The sequence below is a fragment of the Puntigrus tetrazona genome, chromosome 13, assembly GCF_018831695.1.
Source record: "Puntigrus tetrazona isolate hp1 chromosome 13, ASM1883169v1, whole genome shotgun sequence".
Taxonomy (NCBI): domain Eukaryota; kingdom Metazoa; phylum Chordata; class Actinopteri; order Cypriniformes; family Cyprinidae; genus Puntigrus; species Puntigrus tetrazona.
In genome coordinates this window covers 9783620-9805331 of record NC_056711.1, presented here as the reverse complement: position 1 = coordinate 9805331, position 21712 = coordinate 9783620, and the positions used below count along the sequence as shown (strand labels likewise).

General features: G+C 39.2%; 1 long non-coding RNA gene across 10 annotated transcripts in view; it reads left to right on the top strand.

Moving 5' to 3' along the window:
- Positions 1–21712, top strand: part of LOC122356802 — a 351371-nt gene that overhangs the window by 245052 nt on the left and 84607 nt on the right. For 7 of the 10 annotated variants that reach the window (XR_006252383.1, XR_006252388.1, XR_006252385.1 and 4 more), the window contains one exon: positions 11075–11164. The exons of 1 other annotated variant lie outside the window; for it this stretch is intronic. This is a non-coding gene — a long non-coding RNA (uncharacterized LOC122356802). The remainder of the gene's footprint in view (positions 1–11074; positions 11165–21712) is intronic. 2 more of the 10 variants (XR_006252386.1, XR_006252380.1) reach the window with 1 other exon arrangement.

The following is a 21712-nucleotide window of genomic DNA, read 5'->3' as shown; positions in this document are numbered from 1 at the left end:
TTTATCGGTATGAATCGGTTTAGTAGAGTGAGTGATACAGTGTCACTACCTGGTGTGCGGCTGTAACTGCATTTATCTCTTTGCGCAAATCTGTCTATTAAATTCAGTGACTGAAACTACCCATTTTTTAAAATATATAGAATAGAATAAATATCTTGGCTATTTATATTTGCTTACTTTTGGTTATAAACATTTTAACAGTTTATCTCCAGCCCTGCTTTTTTTTTTTTCCTTTCAAAAGATGAAATTTCTCCAATATTATGCCTCAAATGCTCTTTTAAAGAACCTGAAGCATTCCTTTAAACACATCTCTTGACTAATTCCTGTCAATTATAGGACAAGGGCTCCTAAGCTTCCATTTACACTCGTCTGCTGCTCCCTGGACAGCATCAGCCCAGGAGAACAAACGGCAGAGGAAGGAGTGTGGATTACTCCATCAGCGCCCAGTTCTCTGACAGCTTCTGTGCCATCAGGGCTGAGGGTTAGCATTTCCCCCCCGACCCGGTCATGTCTATTCAGCCTCTTCAATTCAGACAGGCAAATTAAGCACTTCCCTATCCCAAAAAGCGTCCTTTTCCTTCACAAATGCTGAATATGAAATTAGCTTGCAACTATTGAAAGGCAGCACAGGATCATTTTGTGCTGAAAGGAAAGTAAAAGGTGTACCTCGTGTTTCTCAAATGCGACTGATTTCCCCCGTGAAAGGAAACGAGAAAGGAACAAGAACGGAAAAGAGGGGAAAGTGTTGTGCCTTTTGTCCTGTCTGATTCTCTCTATGTCTCTCTCTCTCTCTCTCTTTTCCTCTTTCTGTATCTCTCTCTGTGTCTTTCTTTCCTTTGAGAGGCTGTGCTAGAACAGGTTTAGATGTGACCAAAAATTATCTTGGAATCTCATATGTGGGTTTACATTAAAAAACAACAACATTAATTTCCATAATGCATTCTAATGGATTAGAGGGCTGTTTGTCAGGCTAGGTCAGAGTTCTGGTTTTAGTCAACACAGCAACCCACCTGACAAGAGCTATTATGTTTATACCTGTTACAAGCCATGGAAATAAAATGCACATAATTAGCTATTTCAGCCATGATCTCATTTATTCACCAGCGTCCCTGTTTGCTCACCTTTGGCCTCTCGTTTCATATTATAAACCATCAATGGGGCAAAAGACACATTATCATTTGTGATATCAGGTGACAGCTCACTCTGTGTGTGTTTGTGAACGTGAGTTGGGGGGTGTAAAACGTGTTGTAGACCAGACACCAATTAAACGTCTATTTGATGGGGGCATTAGTTCATTCTGGTAAACTATCTGAAGCATTTAGAGGCAGATATAGGAAGGCTTTGTCAGCATGCCATTTGTTCTCTCGTAATGAGCAGAACCTAATGGAAAGGCTTTTTATTTGACAATGTTCTAAAATGAACATTTGTCGATCAGTTGCCTATATTTCATGTTTATGGTGCATGAATTAACTACATAACTACAGTTCAAAACAACACAGTTGGAAGCACACTGACCCACGTCTAGAATGCTAGATTGATTGATTTATTTTTTTATCTTAAAGGGGCAGTTCATCCAAACATGACAACTACAGGGGAGAAAATCAACAATAACAGACATATTAGGATCTGTTTAGTGTGCTACTTTTATGTTGCATTTATGATGCTGTTTTGTGTGTGTGTTAATTTTTGAGCTTATCAACAGGTCCCAGATTCACTTAAATTATACCAGAATTTACATTTTTTTAAAACTATTCCTTTAAGGTCACCGATGCTCTGAAAATAAGCTGCATTGCTGAATGTGATTAAATCAAAAACAATATACAACCAATATATCGTGTGCTTCATTAGTTTTAGCTCATTTAGCATTTTTCATACTTGAAGAGACCAGCGTGCCAAGAACGTGCTCATGCTCCTTTGAACTCAGCAAAAAAATTTCTCCTCAAGCATTTAAATTTAACCTACAGAACAAACTTCCGTTCCTCTCGTGGTCTGCGCTAAACTGATTTTTGTTTTAATTAATGCTCTAGATGACCACAGCTGCTCCTGGAGCCTTCCATTAGAGGTCTTCTAAATGGGCCCATAGAGAAAATCCCAAGATCCGCATCCACATGCAGTGGCCAAAGGCCTGCGAGCATGCCTTCACATATAAGTAAAGTTAAAGGATGGCATGTTCATATGCACATAGCACTCCCACACACACAGTAATTACCGTACAGGGCAGGTTCATGGTTTGTAAGTCCTCAAATATGGTTTTGACCAGTGCATTCCTCAACATCCGTAACGCACATGGTGCTTTCTAATAAACTCCAGCTCGGGCAGCGCTCCAGATGGGGGTTAGGAGAAAGGAACACTGACGGTGGTAAGTGGTTTCAGTAGAGACAGCCTGGCCCTTCATCCCTAGCCAGTAGAGAGCTGGGTGTTAGTCGGCTTTGGCTGCAGTCTACACTTTGGGTTTCAGCCACATTTTCAGTGTGTGTGCATTTGTTTTTTTATATCCTTTCTGCCCATTTCCTCCGAAACCCAACCTGGGGTTTAGGGTTCCTTTCTAGCCGGATGTTTGTACCCCCGGCAAAAGCTTGCACTGCCTTTTTTTTTTCTCATTTTCATTTAAGCTGTTTCTTTCATCTCTCTTTCTCTCACTCACACACACCACACAGACCTGCTGTGGCTTCCCTATGGTCATTCCGGGTCTGTTTAGTGGAATGGCCCAGACCGTAAGGCTCTTACAAGAATACCTGTCTGCGCTGCATGCTGCTTTTGTTTTTTACCTTTACTGTTTGTACATTGCCTCTGGCTGCATGACAAATACTGTGTAAAATTCTTGTGCTCCAACAGAAGTATGAGGTTGCAGAAAAGTCATATTCGTGCCTTTTTGATGAAAAAAATGTCCCCATTACTATTTATGTAAGTAACCATTCAAATTTGGGAGTATTTTCATTTATGTATTTTTTTAAAATAAAATTATTTATGTATTTATTAATGAAATCAATCATTTTATGCAGCAAGAACACATCATTTGATAGAACATGGCCATAAAAACCAAGGAAAAATGTTTTTTAAGTAAGTTTCAAGTAAGCACTATTCTTTTGAATTTTTTATCAAGGAATCCTGAAAAAAGTACCACATTTCCACAGAAATATTAAGCACCACAACTTTTAATGATAATAAGAAATGTTTAAACATTAAAACATATTTAAATTGTAATTCTGTTTTGATGAATATTATTCATCTAGTTAATGCAGCCTTGTTGAGCATAAGATACTAAAATTATATATATATTCACTGTACCTGGTGCCAACTGTTTATCTGTAAAATATTGATTTTTGTTATTAATTATGACTGTCTCATATAATGAATCCAATGACAGCACTAAGACACATCTTTTATGCATATCTAGACACTGATAAACATGATATTGGTTTAGATACTAATTTAAGTAGCTCTTTCATCTGACACAGTAACCCTTGACACCCCCTCCCCATCTCTTCACCCAGCTCTCCAAACCTCTCCTCTCTTCTCTGCAAGACCTCATTTCCTTCATCCCTCCCTCCATTCCTCCATTCTCTGTCCAGTCTTTACAGGGACAGACAGCTATTCTCCTTCATTGTCTTTTACAAAGAATGAGGACTATAGATTGGTTCCCCTTTTAATATGGCTGCTTTTTATGCCCAATTCATCCAAATTAAATTGGTCACAACCCACCTGGTGTTGCCCTGTCTTCAATGTGTCTCATGGATCATTCAAAGCCTCTCCAGCCAAACTTCACAACCTCTGCTGACCTTGTGTCTTGCTAGTCTGTGGCTATTGTGGTTCGCCCAATAAAGGATGGCATCCCCAAAAGAGGTGGCGTGCACAGAGGGGGGCAGTAAACGCTAGTCCCTGCCCTTCCCATTCCACGCTCTTAAAGTGTTATTCTGGGCATTACAAAATAATAATAATATTAATGGTAAAAGGTTTAATATCAAATTTAAAATGAATAAATGAATCATTGTGAGGATTGTTTGTTAATTAAAAATAGGAAAAAATCTTTTACTGTTTATTGCTATGCCTTTTGTGTATCGTATTCATAAGCCAAATTTATATATTTCATTGCAATGTGGCATTTTTCGAAATAATATATATTCTGTTTTTACAAATATTACATGTTGTCGTAAAATGTATTAAAGCTACATTTAATGCCACTATTAAATCTAATTATTTTATATAATAACAAGGACAAAATCATAATCATAATCATAATAATTATTATGAAATTTTATCATGAAAACTTTATGATGTTCACATGTAGACAAGGTGTACAAGAAAAATAGCTATCAAAAGGCAATTATATTAGTTATAAATGTTATAATGATAGAAAATTATTAAAGCATTTTTATACATTGCTTTTATCCTGTAAAACATTTTCGAGCATTATTATGATAAAAAAGCACATATAATTATTCTTTGTAGATTTGTTTTTCTTACAATTTTATTCCACGTTGCTCATTTTTTCCTTACAAAAATGGTCTGATCAGAGAATATGTGTGTGGAAAAACAGGTGAGACAGGAAAAAATGATAAATGATAACCCAAAAAAAAGAGGATAATTGTTGAGAATGAAGGCAAGAATGTGGAGCAACAGGTGCATTAAGAGATTCTTGAACAAGGGTGATTTATTTAATGACTTACTGTTCAAATATTATAATAAGCTGGTTATGTAAATACTATTTGTACTATTTTTTGAGGGCCCTTCTGTCCTGTCTACCCCTGCGGAGTTGCACACCACTGCCCTCAACTTTCTAAAGGGTCACCTTTAGACCATTAGCGGAGCATTGTTCCCCCCCACACCGGCCCAGCCTGTGCCCCTTGAATCAGCCCCCAGCCAAACCCACATAAATGGGAGCTTTTAATTATCATCCTCTTTCTCTCTCTCTTCCACCTCCCGCTCTTCCGGAGAATGCCTCTTGTCTTTTTGGTCATAGTCATGCCATGTCCTAATGCGCCTGTATCCTCACAGACATCCTCTCACCGCTGTTTATTAGCCAGATCCATTTGCCACAAGTCCCCCCTCCACCACCCCACCGCTGCCACTACGCCCGCTTTCGTTCTCCCTCCACCTCTTCTTTGTGCTGCCATATGAATGCACTTTCATGGTTGATAATTATGCCTGTCCTTTTGACACGAGGATCCACGGCCTGCCCTTGTTAAGCCAGTAATTAGCCTGTCCTCCTTATTTATTGAGAAAGTACAAATTATCCCTTCTAGTGGGCACTGGCCATTCCCCGCTCTCTCACTCTCTCTTATTCTCACTGTTTCTCCCTCTCTACTCGCTCTCCGTTCTCCTTGTATCCCTCAGCACTTTTGATAGGCTGAAAGCAGCTGCACTAAAGCAAGATAAAGCTGCACCATCAGGATGATGAAGAGTGTGGATGGAGAGGCGCTGCGCCGAGCACAAAGGCCGCAGAGGAGCGGCGACAGTGGCGTAGGGACAGCTGAAGAATACCACAATGAATAGCTCTCATTTGTGAATATACAGATCTGGGTGGAGGAGGGTGAGGACCCAGGGGAAAAAATCCACAGGTCACAATAAATAAAGTTTGGAGACCACAAGCTAAAGACAAACATGCATGTGTATCGACATGGCTGACTGAAACCTTGTTTTATTTTTTTAGCTAGTGAGGGGTGATTCATTTTAATTAATATACTGTTATAGTATTTATTAATATTTTAAATCATTTTTATGCTGCATTTTTTTTTTTACTTAATTCCAAAGCAGCAGCATTTCTAGCGTTTCACATAATATTAATATTTTTTTATTTAATATTTTTATTTTATTTTATTTTATTTTATTTTATTTTATTTCATTTCAGCTTTCAGTTAACAATAAAACACAATTTTTCAGTCTTGGTAGAGGAGGATGAGGGCGTGGTGAAAAAAAAATAATAATAAAAAAAGACCTCAGGTCACTAAGGTTTGGAGATGGTATAAGCTATTTTTAGGCTTTCCATCATAAATTCGATTTTGTGTTTGTTTGTTTTTTGTCAGTTTTATTTCAATTAACAAAAATAATTCTTAGGTCCAGCTTGAGGAGGGTGACCCGGGGCAAAAAAAAATCCACAGGTCACAGTATATTATGTTTGGAGACCAAGAGTTAAGACAAACACTGAAATGTGTTAGAAAGTATGTGAAGATGGCCGACAGAAACCTTGTTTCTCTGCTTATCTCAAAGGGGGTGATTAAATTATGGCCCACATTGCCTGATTTATTAAAAAAAATAATGTGCTCTCAGGGTCTCAGGTTTGGTTTGGCCTTCCAGGGCTGCGTGATCCGGGAACAGCTCCTTCTTAATTTCAATTGCCATGTCAGAACCTTGTTTAATATAGTACGACAAAGACTGTGATCAATATGTAGCTTGTAGCCTGTTCTATTTTTTGTCTTCTTTTCTGTTTCTCAGCCTTTTTTAAAATGTATTTTATTTATTTTTTTTTTCAAGAGGTCTGGAATATTAAGCTGTGACCCCCCCTCCCTGTTCCTTTCCACTCCTCTGCTCTCTCCATGTCCTCTTTAGCCTGAACAAAACCCATTTGCTCCAGTACGGCAGAAGGAACAGTATCGAGGTGGTCCCCTCCCTCTCGTCATGCAGCCCTCTGCCCATAAGAGCCTCCCAATCAATAGAGATGTAAATAAGTTCAGACAGTTGCCAGACCTTTGTCTACGTTTTAGGATTGAGAGGCATCACAAGGATCTATTTTGGTCAGGCTTAGATTTTTAATCTGTTTAGTTCCAGTGTTGTGGGAGAAACAACACACTCTTTTGGACTAAATAGACTGGATTACTAGTCACACTTGTGCAGTCTTGAAGTTTGATCTTATACGGTGGTACTTCAAGTTTGAGTTGTAGCAAAGTACCAACATTACCTAATATATATATATATATATATATATATATATATATATATATATATATATATATATATATATATATATATATATATATATATTCAATTCCATTCAAACATTTTTAATGCTCAGGAAATGTGTCAATGTTTGTTGTTAATATTTAGTTTTTCTTTGTTAGATATTGGGTTCAGAAGAGCATTTATTTTAAAATAAAAATCTTTAGTAACATTATGTTTAATATGATGGACTACTTGTACTCAGACCAGTCTTCTGTTGTCCTTCCTCACAGTTCACACCTGAAAGTAGAGTATAGACACCAGTTGTTTTTTTTTTTTTTTCCAATTAACATCTCATTCCCAGAGGAGTCTGAACAGACACAGAGAAATACATATTAACATGCCAGCATACCACAAACATATTCAGGGAAGTTATGGTTAAATAGAAAATTCACCCAAAATGAGAATTCCTTCATCAGTTGTTCCAAACCTGTATGAGATTTTTTTCTACTGTGAAACACTAAATAATTTGTTAGAATATATGTCATTTAGCCATTTACACTTTTTTTGCATGTTCATTTTCCAAAATATCTATCAACATAATATTATGCTCCACAGAAGGAAGGAAGCCATGGGGTTTTGTTACTACAATATAGTGAAATGCAATTTAATTGCTCTACTTAACTGTATAAGTAAAGATATGTAAAGGTAACTGCACCAAACAGCTTTGGTTATAAGACTTTTTTTTTTTTACAAATTAGTCAATGCAATAGTTAAACATTAAAAAGAAACCCATGGTTCCTCTAATTGTCGTCTTATCTAGATGGACAGTTTGTTTGGTGCAATGTTCTGAACTGGCTGGATGCGTCTGTTAGTTGATTTCAGCATTTTTAACATGCTTTTAAAACAGGCTGTGTGGTCAGAGCCATTAAAACATAATGAGACAAAAACTAGCTAAGAAAGAATGCTTCATATTTAATGAGACACTCGGTTCGCTGGTCCCTTCACCCAAAGCCATATGATAATTCTGATCTGTGCATCCTAACATTACAGAGACGGGTCTGTTTACACTTTCATTTGAATTTCCCTTTCTTCTTGTTGTCTGTTTTTGGAACAAGGCCCTTTCTCTACACACATTCAGCTCAACTCACGAGGGATTAGCTGGGGTTTGCTCAGAGTCCAAAACAGGAAGTCAGACATAACAAACACCCTTAACAAATGAACATATCGACAGCCCCATAAACAAACACAAAGATGCGTGTGTGTGTGTGTGTGTGTGTGTGTGTGTGTGTGTGTGTGCACAGTCCAGCGGCTGTCAGTCGCTGCTTTTGTAGCTTTCTGACAGTCTGTGTTATGTGATTTAAGAACCCAAATAACATGTTTGGTGATGGTCTGGAAGCATTAAAAGCATCGGTCAGCTTCTCGCATATCTGCGTGAGCTTAATTACAAGCGCTCACTTGTAAATTAAAACTTCATATCCAGGCAAAGCTGTGGCGCCTGGGGGCAGATCTCCTGCCCTTTTATTTCTGGATCCCAGACCCAAACCCTGCTGCGTTTTTGGACAGGGTCTGTGGACGTCTGTGGCCCATCCCACCCCGCTGCCACTCAGGACTGCTACTCTAGGCCACCGTGCTTGGAGCTATGGAAATGTCTTGCTGTGTGAATGAATGTGTGTGTGTGCAACAATGTATCTCCAAACAAGCAGGAAAGAAAAGAATGGAAGCAGAGAGCGAGGAACTGTGCTTGGTAGCCACCAGAAATGTAATTAATGAGCAAGTTTCTCATGATTAACTTTTATTAAGCTGTGCCCTTGAGCCTGGAGCCATCAGGTAATGAGTGAAGGCTGCAGAACAGGATGGAAAATGCACACCTTTGCACTGTATCATCACATCTTTGGACTTACACAGCCGTACTCCATAATTAAAGCCAGGTCCAGTAATTCTGCATGGTTTAATCCTGTGTTACAGTTCCTGCCAGTTTTTTTTTTTCTGTATATAGCAATGCCTATCCACTTGTTGGTTGCAACCCTAAACAGGTTGCAGGTGTGCTTTTGATAGGTTTTAATATGGTTACAGACAGCAAGAAAAAGCAATGCAAATAAAATGCGATCAACCATATAATTCTGAGTTGGTATAGTAAAAGACTTTTAAAGAAAATCTTGTAGTGTTGATGTTAAAGGCTGGGTGTTCAATCCAGTTGTCTGTTTTAATAACTGTGCGCCAATCAGCATTAAATGAAAAAATTATTTGAACTGTTTTCAGTTTAAAAATGAAGGCAAACGTGACTTAACAAAGCCATGGAGGGATGGATGGATGGAGGGAACTCATTAACTGAAAGAAATTTTACATTTCACACAACCCTGTCTGTCACCAGGTAGTAGTTGACATATGTCAAAAATGACATGTCAACATGTGCAGGTGGCAAGCGACATGAGTAATATAGCACAATTGAATGATAATAATATTATTTGGATTGCACAAAAACCTAAAAATTCAAGTTATGTTGATGTGATAAAAATGAATACATTTTATACTTTATTTCAGCTGGATTTTGGTTTACTTTTATGTGGAAAATAATTTTTGTGCTCCATTGGGTCTGGTACGTGGGAAATGTTGGAGGGCCTTATTTGGATGCAAGTAAAACTTTTGAACTTGTAGTGAGTAGGGTAGGAAGTTTGGTAAGGTCTGTTCTGGTTTGAGCCCATGGCTCTGCAAGAGGACATGAAGAAGCACTTGTCCAGGAAAAAATGGAAAACGACAGCTTTAGTAAAATGGGAGGTAGGAATCAGATTTCAAAATTGAGGCTTATGAAATAATAAATAAAAATCCCTGCAGCAAATGCTTGCTGGTGGCTGCAGCTGACTAGCTTAAGCGCATGGCATGAGGTGGGCATTGTCTTTATAAGATGGCACCTCATAAAATGGCATTAGCTGCCATTGCTGGGGCTTGAAGCCTCATCCTGCTGGGTTTAGGCCCAGCGTGTTCGCCAGCGCGCATTATTAGAGTGACATCTGCTTTACAAGTCCTGCACCCAGGAGCATACCTAAACAACTCATTTCAGCTCCATTCTCTCCTCGCCGCCCCTTCGCAAGCCTCCCGAGCAGAGGGTGTGTAACTCATTTTGTTCTGTCGTCTTCTCTCTCTCTCTCAATTTTAATTTGCATATGGTGTCATTTCTCTTTCATTCCTTCCTTTCCTCCCTTCTTTCTCTCTCTGTTTGCAGCCCTCTGGCCAGTGATGAGTGTTGCACAACACAGGGCCTCACTTTATCAATCAGCTGTGGCACAAACACTTAGTGCATTACAGCGACCATCCTTTATTTCAAAGCTCTTCACGGAGGAGGCATGCAAATTGCTCCCGCATCAGCCGCCTTGACAAAAGAGCAAATTACCCAATGCGCACAACAATTTCTGAAGGCCTGAAGAGGACTTTGACTCTGGCCTTTTTGATTTAATGTTACCGATGGCATCTATTCATGCATAGTTTATGTTATCAATGAGCTGATTCAATGATTGCGAAACGTACAAAAATTGAAGTTAAAGATCACAGATACTAAATTCTACATGTTCGGCCGTGCATTTGGGTTTTTGAATACATTTACAGATTGTGGATTCTACGTGCAATGTTGCATGAAGGTTCTGGGTCATCTAAACTCTGCAGTGTTTTTATGTGATGGTCATGCTGTTGTCGGACTGATGGACTAGATCTCTGAAATCCCATGCGATAAGGCTGGAATGAAACAAGCATTACAAACATCACAAACTGTGTAAGACAAGCTTCCTCTGATCTGTTTTATCAATCACACACACACACACACACACACACACACACGCTGAGGCAGTGATAGCTCAGCCAGGAGCTCCTTTAAGTCTGCTGTCAGCAGGTATCCTTCCAATTCAATGAAAGCAGCATCATGTGCTGTTTCACAGACTGCCAGGCTTGACCATCAATAAGAAGCAGTTCTTGGCACTGTCTGATAGTGTTTCTCAACTGATTTTGCTTCTGGGCCCACATTTTATGATAGCCATGTTTACAATCTATAAACTGCATAGACCCAGAAATATGAAAAAAAAAATTATAATAATTAAATTATTACCGTGACTGACTGAATGGGTTAATGAAAGTTCTGTAAACAGCAGTAGAAGTGCGATTTAGCATGAGATAACATTGTCTGAGTCATATTATCTTTTGCCTTGGATAGTTGTGTTGCTGGGCTGAAGATGAAGACATAACGTTTGAATTTGTGCTGAAGTATTGGATGTACTCCCTACAATGTCAACATAGCAAAAAGGTAAGGTAAATGTTGCATTTGATTCTTTGTTTTGTTTTGCAATTGAGTAGCATCACATTAAAAATAAGTAAATAAATATATATATATATATATATATATATATATATATATATATATATATATATATATATATATATATATATATATATATATATATAGTATATGGCTAGTTGACAATTAATTTAAAGGTGTTCTATTAATAGTTTTATGTGCAATGTCAGTATTCAAAGGAACACTGTCTTCCAAATGGCTTCTAGAACACAGTGTTTTTTTCCCCCTTTTGTTTCTGCAGTACAGGCAAAAATGATAAGAAGTAAAAACAATAGCCTTGTAATATCATTCCCAACATATAGACAGAAATTTGAATTTGCACACACAACAGTGAGTGATGTATTTTGACACGGCAGATGAGGTCTGCGGGAATGAAAGGAAGAGAGAGAGACTATCCGGTTCATTCAAGTTTAGTTAGTATTCCACTGGGAACAGGATTGTTTCCCTGAGTAGCATTCCTTCAATGTCCTGTGGCCGGTGTTCCTTGTTAGGCTGTGGCCCTTCCAATGGAGAAAAGAGATAGATAGAGGGAAATAAATAAATAAAGAAGAGAGAGCGAGTAAGATGAGGAGGGGAGAGAGTGAGAGAGAGGGCCGCTACGCCAACACCTTGACGTAGATGTACAGCTGCTCACATTGCGCCTGTCTCACCTTTAGCCTCGTCTGTCTGCTGCCGCTTTTCATTTTCCGCATTCATACATCAATGAGCTTCGCGTGCTGACACCTCATTTTGCAGGCTACTTTGGTTATGGAGGCCGTGTTTTGCATATCGCAACCCACCCCCCTCCTGACACGCCGGTGATCTTTAAAGAGAGGGAGAGAGCGGCACAGAAGGAGAGCGAGTTAGCTACTTCTTTTCTTTCTGATGCGTACCTTCATCACTTTTCTCCTTGTCATGCAAAAGTTCTCCTCTGCGTGACACCGGCTCATCTTCTCCAAATCGAGCTTAATTGATTGATTTCTGTCTTTCATTTTCCCGTGTCTATCATTGCTGTTGCTGCGTCTCCCCCCTCATGCTTCTGTCTCCCCACTTTGTCTTTGCTCTGTGTTTGACAGCTTTGGTCTGAGTATACAGGCGCATGGCTTCCCTCCCCCATCACTCCTCTTCAATCTCTGTATTTCGAGCGAATATTACATTCCTATTGTATTCAATAATGGAGACTGATTTCCAGGATAATTATTACTGGCTAATTAGTCAACACCAGGAACAGTCGAGCCAGAGAACGTGTGCCTTTGCGTGCTGGACCCATTATAGTTTTCTTTTCTTTTTCTTTTTTTTTTTTAAGTCCCTTCATGCTCAGAAAAGGGAATGACAGCTTGACTGTTTGATATGCATATTTCTTGAGTATATGTCTCATAATTGGGCGCCAGTAGTTTTCATAAACTACTTTCCATATAGAGATTGGCCCAACATTGTTTCCACTATGTGTGAGCTTTTTTTATGTTTTCATTTGGGCTAAGCTGTAATTTTTGGTGTTGATATTTTCATTTCAGTTTTAAAACTGAAAACTATTTTAAAAAGCTAAATAATAAGAATAAGAATTAATGTTGTTGTTATTGTTGCTGTTTTATTTAATATTTTGGCTGTTTTTATTTGATTCACCTTATTGGCATGAATATGGAGGATATGGAATTTTTTAGATTTAGTGAGATTTTCTCATTAAAAAGAATATTCAGATTTGTATGTTTAAGTTGAAGCTTAGATTGCCTCAACAACATTTTAACGAATTTCTTATACATTTACATACACTTTAGATGAATACAAAATTTGTGTAATTAGTTTTTTATGTTAAGTTATTATTATTATTATTATAATTTTTGTTGTTGCTTCCTAAAATTCCATAAAAATGAACATTTAACTTAAAAGAGTAGATAAATGCAATAATAATATATGTGTGCAATTTATTTTTCTTATTATTTTGTAAATTTGTAAATTCAAAGGAATTTTAGGAAGCAACAACAAGTATAATAATAATAGTAATACTAGTAATTATTGTAATTATATAGTAATATAGTTTTTGTTGTTTCTTCTAGGACTTATTGGCATGCATATTATGTGTTTTGATGCTAGATTATTAGGATGGGACATGCATTCAGGTATGCCTTTGTGAGACTTTTCTCTCTCTCTCTCTCTCTCTCTCTCTCTCTCTCTCTCATTTAAATAATTCTAAAATGAGCTTTAGCACAGGTTGTAGTTTTAATTTGAAGCTTTGACTGTATTTACTGTATTTACGCTAACATCCCCCTTGAATGAAACTTGAATGAATGCTTTAGAGAAACACAATGGAAACATTTACATCACGCTTCAAAACAGAGAACGCCTTTGCTTTTTGTGTAAGTGTTTTCATTATTTACATTCTAACATTCAGTAGATAATTAAATACACGGGTCCGAAGGAAGCGCCTGTTGTAGACACACCTCCCTGAAAAATGCTTTTGTCCCCGCTGCCTTACATGCTCCTATGAGCTAATTGTGAATTAAAATCCCGACAAGCAAACAAAATGTTTGGTTGGAGCGAGGCTGACAGCCGTGAGGAGGTGTCGGTGAACGAGAGGGTGGGCTGCCGAACGAGGTGATGAAGGAAACGACAGGAAGAGTGTGAGGAGTGAGTGAGTGTGTGTGAGTGAGTGAGTGTTTGTAATGGAAAGGGGGTGGGTTATTTGTGTCGTATAGGTATCATATGGATATCTGCCAAACCTAATGTAATAAATTGATGTTTTCCTGGGCCTGAAAAGAGGGACCCGGGCTTTTAAGTGGCGAGGGGCTGTCATCTCTTTGCATTTGTGAGAGGAGAGGGGAGTGTGAATGTCACTTTCAAGTAGAACTGCAGCTCTCTCCTAATGAGAGATGGGGTCTGCCTCAGAGCCAGCCAAGGGGCCAAGGAGGAGACGCCACCCTCCCGTAGCCTCCAATCCTCAGAGGGGCTGACAGCCTCCGATAAATCAAGACTCTCGCTTCCTCTCTTCCCTCCCTGCGCCACCTGCGGTGGGTGGAGAGCGCTCATTTTCCACCCAGAAAGAGAGAGAAAGCAGAGAGGTGTAAAGAGCGACGGGAGGGGGACGGAGAAAAAGAGAAGAGATGGCCAGGGCCCGCAGAAACTCTCCGCAAATGTCCTTTGAACTACGTGTCAGTGTGTTCGCTGTCTTCTTGCATAGAAAACAGTGCTGTGCAGCAACTGTGTGTTTTCTGTTTTGTTTGCTCGTTATGTTTGCGTCAAGTTAATTGTGTTTTTGCCGAGTGGTGCGAGGTCGTTGTGTAGCGTTACCTTTAACACTGTTAGTTATCTAGAGCAGAAGAGTCACACGGAGGTAATTATCCTGTTAAATAAGTTCAGGTGTTGGATGAGGCAGTTTGCCCCTGCTGTCCTGTGGAGCTAATGTCCATGCCCTGCCCAAAGGCATCCAGTGACCCATTACTGCGAGCAACAGCACTCACAAGCAGATGTGTACTATTTAAAATAGCGCCTCTCCATTATTAAATGAACTCGCAGCTTTTTTTTCCCCCTTTATACTTTAACAAACACTCACTTGCATTAAGCAAAGTGCAAAGCTTGCAGTCGGGTCACACTGGTGCAGATGCACTGGTAAAATACGATGATGTCCGGCATTAATAGTTTTTTACATTTCTGTCATAACTGCTTTTTGCAATCAGAGGAATTTGCTAAGGATAAATTAAGCAGATGCTGATGCCGTCATTTATTTTGACGCACTGTTTTAATGCCCTTTCGCGAATCAGTTAATGCTGCAGATGTGCCCACAAAATGAGTGCCTACATTTGCATACTTGCAAACCGGCTCTGAGTACTGGATTGAGGAGAATGCAGTGAACTACCACAATCTAGCATCCTATGCTGTGACTGTACTACGTCTCTCCACCGCTGCGATCCAAGCACCGGAGTCGGCTTTTAAAAATGTCGCACAAAAAAGTACACACGGACGGCCTGTAAATTAAATATTTACTTCATGATGCCATGATCAATAGAAAATGTATGTAAACATATCTTTTAAATAAAATTAATTACTGGAGTGGATTATGCAATTATATTCAAAAAGGATTAATTGAAAGCAATATCAAAATATCAAAGCGTTATATAAGAACATTTAGCAGTTAGTTTTAAAATAAAGCGGCTAAAATAGTTTATTAAGGCAGCTACTATGGACCAAGTGCATCATAACTTGCAAGTGCACAGAAACAGAAATTATTCAGCAGTGTTTGATGTTGTTTGGATTGTCCCTCTTTAAAAGTACGTGAGAAAGTGGCTAGAAAGGAAATTCCAAGCTCGATAAATAATTCAGAAGTATGTAGAGAAGCAAAAGATTAGTGTTATGGGTGGCGGAGAGGGGCATAGATGAATTCAGTGAGGTGGCGGGCCCAGCGCTGCCAGTATGCAGATTAAAGAGCGGGACGGCAGCGTGAACCTTAGACAGATGGCAGCACCTCAGCGGAAATGGGAGAGAAGAAGGAGGAGAAACGGGGACGGGAAGGAGAGAGAAAATCCAGCGATGCGACCTGCAGGAGTAAAAATTGCTTGCATTGTTGTTTTCATTATCTAGCTACTGTCATTTCATGAGCTTTGTATCTTTGAAATGAAAGAATGAGAAGGGAGGGTTTTAAAAAAGCAGAGGATTATGGAGAGGGGGAAGCAGGGAGGGCAAAAAAACTGTGAAATTAATCTTTTGTGCAGGTCCTGATGGAGCAGAGACATGCTCAGACAAAAGGTAGACTGGGAGAGAAGCGCTGTGATTGATGAATAAAGTAAAGGTGTCAGAAGTCTGTTATGTAAATGAGTGAAGGCACAGAGAATTTCGGGAAGGGAATGAGCGAGAGGAGAGAGCGCTGCACGTGTCACAGGGGCTATCGTCCCCCCAGCTTCAATCCTGCGCGATCTTTTATCTAGTCAGACAAGCCTGGCCCGCAATCTGCGCGGGAGCGCTGCAGAGCGTGAGCTCGGGGTACTTGAGGGGAAGAGAGGCGCTGCGGCTGCATCCGAGAGAGCGTGCCGGGCCTGATTGACCAGCACCGAATGGAAATGCTGTTAATATACATGTGTACTCACAGATCCTCTTCACACGTCCGTGTGATATTGCAGGACCCAACTGAAGTTGAGAAACAGGGTGTCTGATTGACAGAGGTAATGGAGAAAGCTGGTGATGATGGGACTTTGGTGGGGAGAGAGAGCTGTTCACCACACGTTTTGGTGTTGCTTGTATAAAAAGAATGACGTGGAATGTGCAGGGTGTGTGTTTTTTAACTACAAGCATTTTTATGTTTCAGGGATAGTTTTAGGAAAAATCATAAAATCAGTTAATTGAATAATTTATTTTGTTGTATTTTTTTTAACACATCATCTCCAATTTAGCTTTGTTGCATTGTGCCACACCAATGGAGTAAAGATGACTGAACCCACTTTTATGGTCCTCAAATTTTATTATACTTATGGTATTTGTATTTGTATTTTTTAAAAAGAAACATTTAGGGAAAAGGACCGAAAAATAAGAATATGAACAGATTTTGTTTTATGTCATATTAAATTAATCACATGTGTGTGTATTTCCCAAAATGTATTTGTTCATTCGTTCATGCATTCTTTAATATTTCCTTTCAAATATTTTTTTTTGCAATTAGATTTATTTGTTTTTCCTTTGTCACAGACTTTTACTAACAAGGGTGAAATTATCACAAATTTTAATATTGGTTGTATTCAAACGTATTACAATTTAAAATTATTGTTGTTTCGATATGTTTTAAAATGCAGTTTACCCCTTTGATGACAAGGCAGAACAGTTGTGCTGCTTTTTGTGGAAACCTTAATATATTTCATTTACTTTTGGACTCTTTTGTCTTTTGTATCAAGTTGAAGTGGTAGGAATTATATTTGATCATAATCGTTTGGTAAAAGTATGACCAAATTCTCTCAATGTTCAGGAGGGAATTTTCAGGGAATTAAGTTAATGTTAAAAAAAACGGCTACATCTATGCATGCAAACCCATGCATGAGGAAAAAAAAAGTACAGGTAAGGAAATTAAGGATACATCACAGCACCATCTCTCCAGAACCTTTTTAATTAGAAGGCCGGGGCATTGCTGAGCCAGTCATTAGGGCCTCAGACAGCGAGTGGGACGCGGGTCATGCCCTGCGTGAGCCCTCACCCTCACATGCAAACGGGCACCATCGTTCATAAACTGACAAAAACAATCAATCACCAGCGCATGAAGGCAGAGCATTAGGTTGAAGTTTAGGGAAACTGATGACATCCTTGCTTTAATTCTACAGCAGCAGTCTTTTGTGATCGGAAAAGACAAAGGCATGTAGGGTTACCTCTGGAGGAGGTTCGGCTAATTGCCAGTACTTGTTGTCGCGCCTTAGCTTTGTTTAAGTCACGGAGGCTAACTAGCTATCTCTCCCCGATGCACACTGTTTGTTCAGCTAGCGCACTGCTGAGAGAGCCGTTTTCATCAAGCGACTCATTATTAACGGGTTCATAAATAAACGGGACTCTAATATTTCTCTCTGTTAGTGTTTATTGTGGGCTAGCAAAGTGCAGCGGCTGTCTTTAATGAAAGAGAGAGCCACGGGTAATTGAAGCTTATTATGCCCGGGTGAGAGACGGTGGCTGAGAGAGAGAGAGAGAGAGGCTGGCACTGTCAAACACAGTCTGCTTCTGCGACTTACTTATTTCATCATGACAAAGCGATTTTGGACCGCCTGTGGTGCTGTGGTTTACATATTTACATTGGATGCAGAAGCGGCAGATGAAATGACATGGATTCTTTGTACACAGTGCCGGCCCATCCTATAGCCGATGTGCCCAGGGGGGCCTACAAGATGGTTCATAATAAATGAGCAGATCATAAGTTTTGATATGAGAACACATCTTGTCTAATCTGCACCGACAGTAAGTGGCATGATGACGCAGGATCTAAGTATAATCCTGTTTTATGAAACAGTTATTTTCAAAAGTATTGTTATTATTTAGCAAACATCTCCAATTTAGCTTTCTTGCGTTGTGCCACTGTATGATTTCATACTGTATGGTTTTATAAAATGTAAAATATATTTTTTAAACAATCATTTAGGGGAAAAGGCAGATTAAGGTTATTTTATTTTATTTTGTATAACACTTGAAAATCTTTAAAGGCAGAGCAAAGGCACTGATTTTACCAGGTGCTCCTGGATACTGATAATAAAAGTTTTATGAATTTTTTTATGAATTTTGGGTTTAAAATCAGTGTTTGGTGTTTGAACACTAGTGCCATTCATCTATAATTTCCTCTGATTTTAGGAATTAGTCGTGGGTGAGGATAGGTTTAGGTGTAGAGGTTTGATCAAGACTAAATTCAAATTAAAATTCTGTTTATTTATTTATGATTTTGAATTATTATAATTAGATACGACTGGCCCTACTTGCCCATACTTAACTCTGTCAGGCACACAAGTAAAAGTTACATATGTGTTTATTTGGAAATCTGGTTCAGGCAAAAATGGCTTTATTGGACATAACGTTACAAAGAGAGTGATTTGAACCTTCTCTACACTTAATTATTCTGACATGATTATAAACCTTCTCACGAACCCTTTCATAACGGGATTGAGAACACATAACAACTTGCATCTGTTGGATTTTCAGTAATGTTCTATTTCCAAACTCCAAGCGCCACATACATCACGGTCCACCTGCTTTTACTGATGCTGTCTTTCCCTTCCGCCGTCACACTTTTTCAGCCCTGTCTTCTCTCGTCTCTTCAGGGTGTTTCAAATGGCTGAGCTAGTCAAATTTACCCACCTGGCTATTTTTCAATAGAGACGTCTCTTTATTCTGCTCAGAAAAGCAGCGCATATGTCTGGCTGATTCTTGTTTTCCTTTTCTCGCTCTCTCGTTCCTTTTCTCCTCCCTCCACCTTTCTCTCTTCATCAGCCGCTCTATTTTTCTCCCTCATTCCTCCCTTCCTCTCCGCTGTTTTCATATGCAGAATGGCTATTGTGAGTTAGTGGATATCTCTCTTATGCATGCCCGGACCGCCTCTCGTTCTCTCCCTTCCTCATGCAGCAGAGGTTGGAACACGCACATTACAGCAGAGTGACAATATCCCTCCTTCAGATAATGCCATAAATGAGGCAGAATTTACATACAACACGCAGCATGCCGCTCTCCGCTTCTCGGCGCGTCGGGGTGTGCGGCGTGCGAAAAGAGCGCCGCTCTGCCAGCGCCGGCTCTGAAGAGGCTCTCCAGCGGGACAACCATTAGAGCCATCTCAGACTAATGACACGAGAAACGCTAGCACAACGCCAACTTCCACTGCCTGCCTCACGCTGCTGATGTTAACTATGCCCGCTAATACCACAACTTCAACCCTCAGCTCCCCTCTCAGAGTTAAAACGCTCTTTTTCGCACACGGCCGATGAAAGGGCTCGACTTTACATGCTATTACCTGCAGATTAGGCTCGGAACGTCCCAAAGCTCTGTCACAAACGTGTAGGCTACCGAACTTAAACCGCAGCTCCAAGTTCGAAAGTTGCCTCCGTCCTCAGGGAGAAGCTGCGATCTGTTTCCCTGTTTGTTTGTGCGGCTTTGTTGTGTGTGTCACTCTAAATGGAGTGGTGGCCTAAAACAGTGCTTTAGCCCACCTGCACGTCACACTCAGTGGAAGCCGAGAGAGACCTGCTAAATTAGCTCATTGCCTGATTGATGCATGGCTGTTGACTTGCCAGGGCACTGCAGGTGGAGGACTGGCTTTTTAAAGCATTGTGCTCTTATGTTGGGTAATGGTGCAGATTGGCTTGAACTATGCAAATGGAACCGAACACAGGCATAGTTTGGTACACTGTTTATTTTTGCTGTCACCTTGCTAATGAGGGGTCTTCGCCCCAAAATGATCTGCTCGCTGTGACCCGCCCCACTGAAAGTAACCCTGGTTATACAACAGATGAAAGCACTTTAAAAATCACTCTGTACGTAAATGATTTTGTTGCTCTGAGTGATGCACTAATTTGCTGTATTTTACTCAAAAAAAAAAAAAGCCACGCGACCTGACATTTATTCTAACGTTTATGAACTACCATTATCTCATGCTAGGTTTTTAAAATTCTGTCATTTACTCAGTTGTTCAAACACGCAAGACTTTCGGGAGAACACAAAAGGTGAAATGTAGAAGAATGAACACAATGAGCAATGAGCTACTGTTTGACTATCAACAGTAAAAGCAGTGTTGCTGCTTTTTTCATTAATCTTTGATAAATACAAAAGTTGAAAAGAACAACATTAATTTGAGGGTAAGACTTTCTAATAATGTTCCTTAATTAACAGAAGTTAATAACATTAGTTGCCATGAACTAATAATAAACAGTACTTCTACAGCATTTATTGATCTTAGGTAATGCTAATTTCAGCATTTATTAATGCATTAATAAAATCACAAGTTGTTTTTTGCTAACATGAACTAACAATGAATATGTATATTATGAACTAACGTTAGCAAAGATGAATAAATAATGTGATAAATGTATTGTTCATTGTTGTTTCATGTTAATTAACACATTACTAATATTAACAAATTACACCTTATATTAAAGAGTTACCACTTCAAGTCATACTTCAAGAAAATTATAATTTTCTTGCAAAAAATTGTCTGTTATTTGTGTATCAAAAAGGTATTTGCTCACTCGAACAACACATAAACATTTGTGAATATAGCTGCATTAAGTAACAGTTTCATAAAGTTAGTATAAAGAAAGATAACATTTAAGCAATTCCAGTCATATAAACTACATTTATGAAGCCTCTTTTTTTCATTTTGGAGTTTTACAGCCTAGACTGATGACTTCCATTATGTGGAAAACGGTGGACAGTATGTTCTTCAAAATATCAGCTTCTGTATTATACAGAAGAAGTCCTAAAGGTTTGAAGTGGGGTAAAGTTAAATAAACAACAACATAATTTGCCTGTTTTGCCGAACAATCCCTTCAAGGCATCAGAATGGATTTTGTCACTCTGTAAATTCACGTTGTGCGTTGATGGATGGAACTTGTGTTTGAAGAGCTGCTGTGTGTATTGTACTTACAGCACTGTGTGGAGAAGATCTTCCACCCTTCATGTTATTACTATCGAACCACACATCCCATGAAAGCTACCTATTACAGAGTCAATAGAAGCTGCTTATCCACACACACAGATCATTACTCTGGTCGAATTCTTCTCTGGCCGACTGCTTAATTAAGACGCCGCTGCTCTCTGAGCTGAATTGGAGATAAATTGTTCCACTGTAGAGGCATGTTATAATTCGCTATTGTTGAGATTGAAGGTTTGCTGTCAAAATAAAAAGTAAATGACCATAGGTAGCACAATGCAGACTTATTTTTGACTAGGGCTGACAAAAACAAGAATGATTTTGTCACTGATGTCTGTCACGGTTGTTATATATGTATGTGTGGGCGCTCACGGGCGACAGTACAGAGGCCCCACTGACTTGTAAGACCAAGTAATGGCAGCGTGATGCACGAA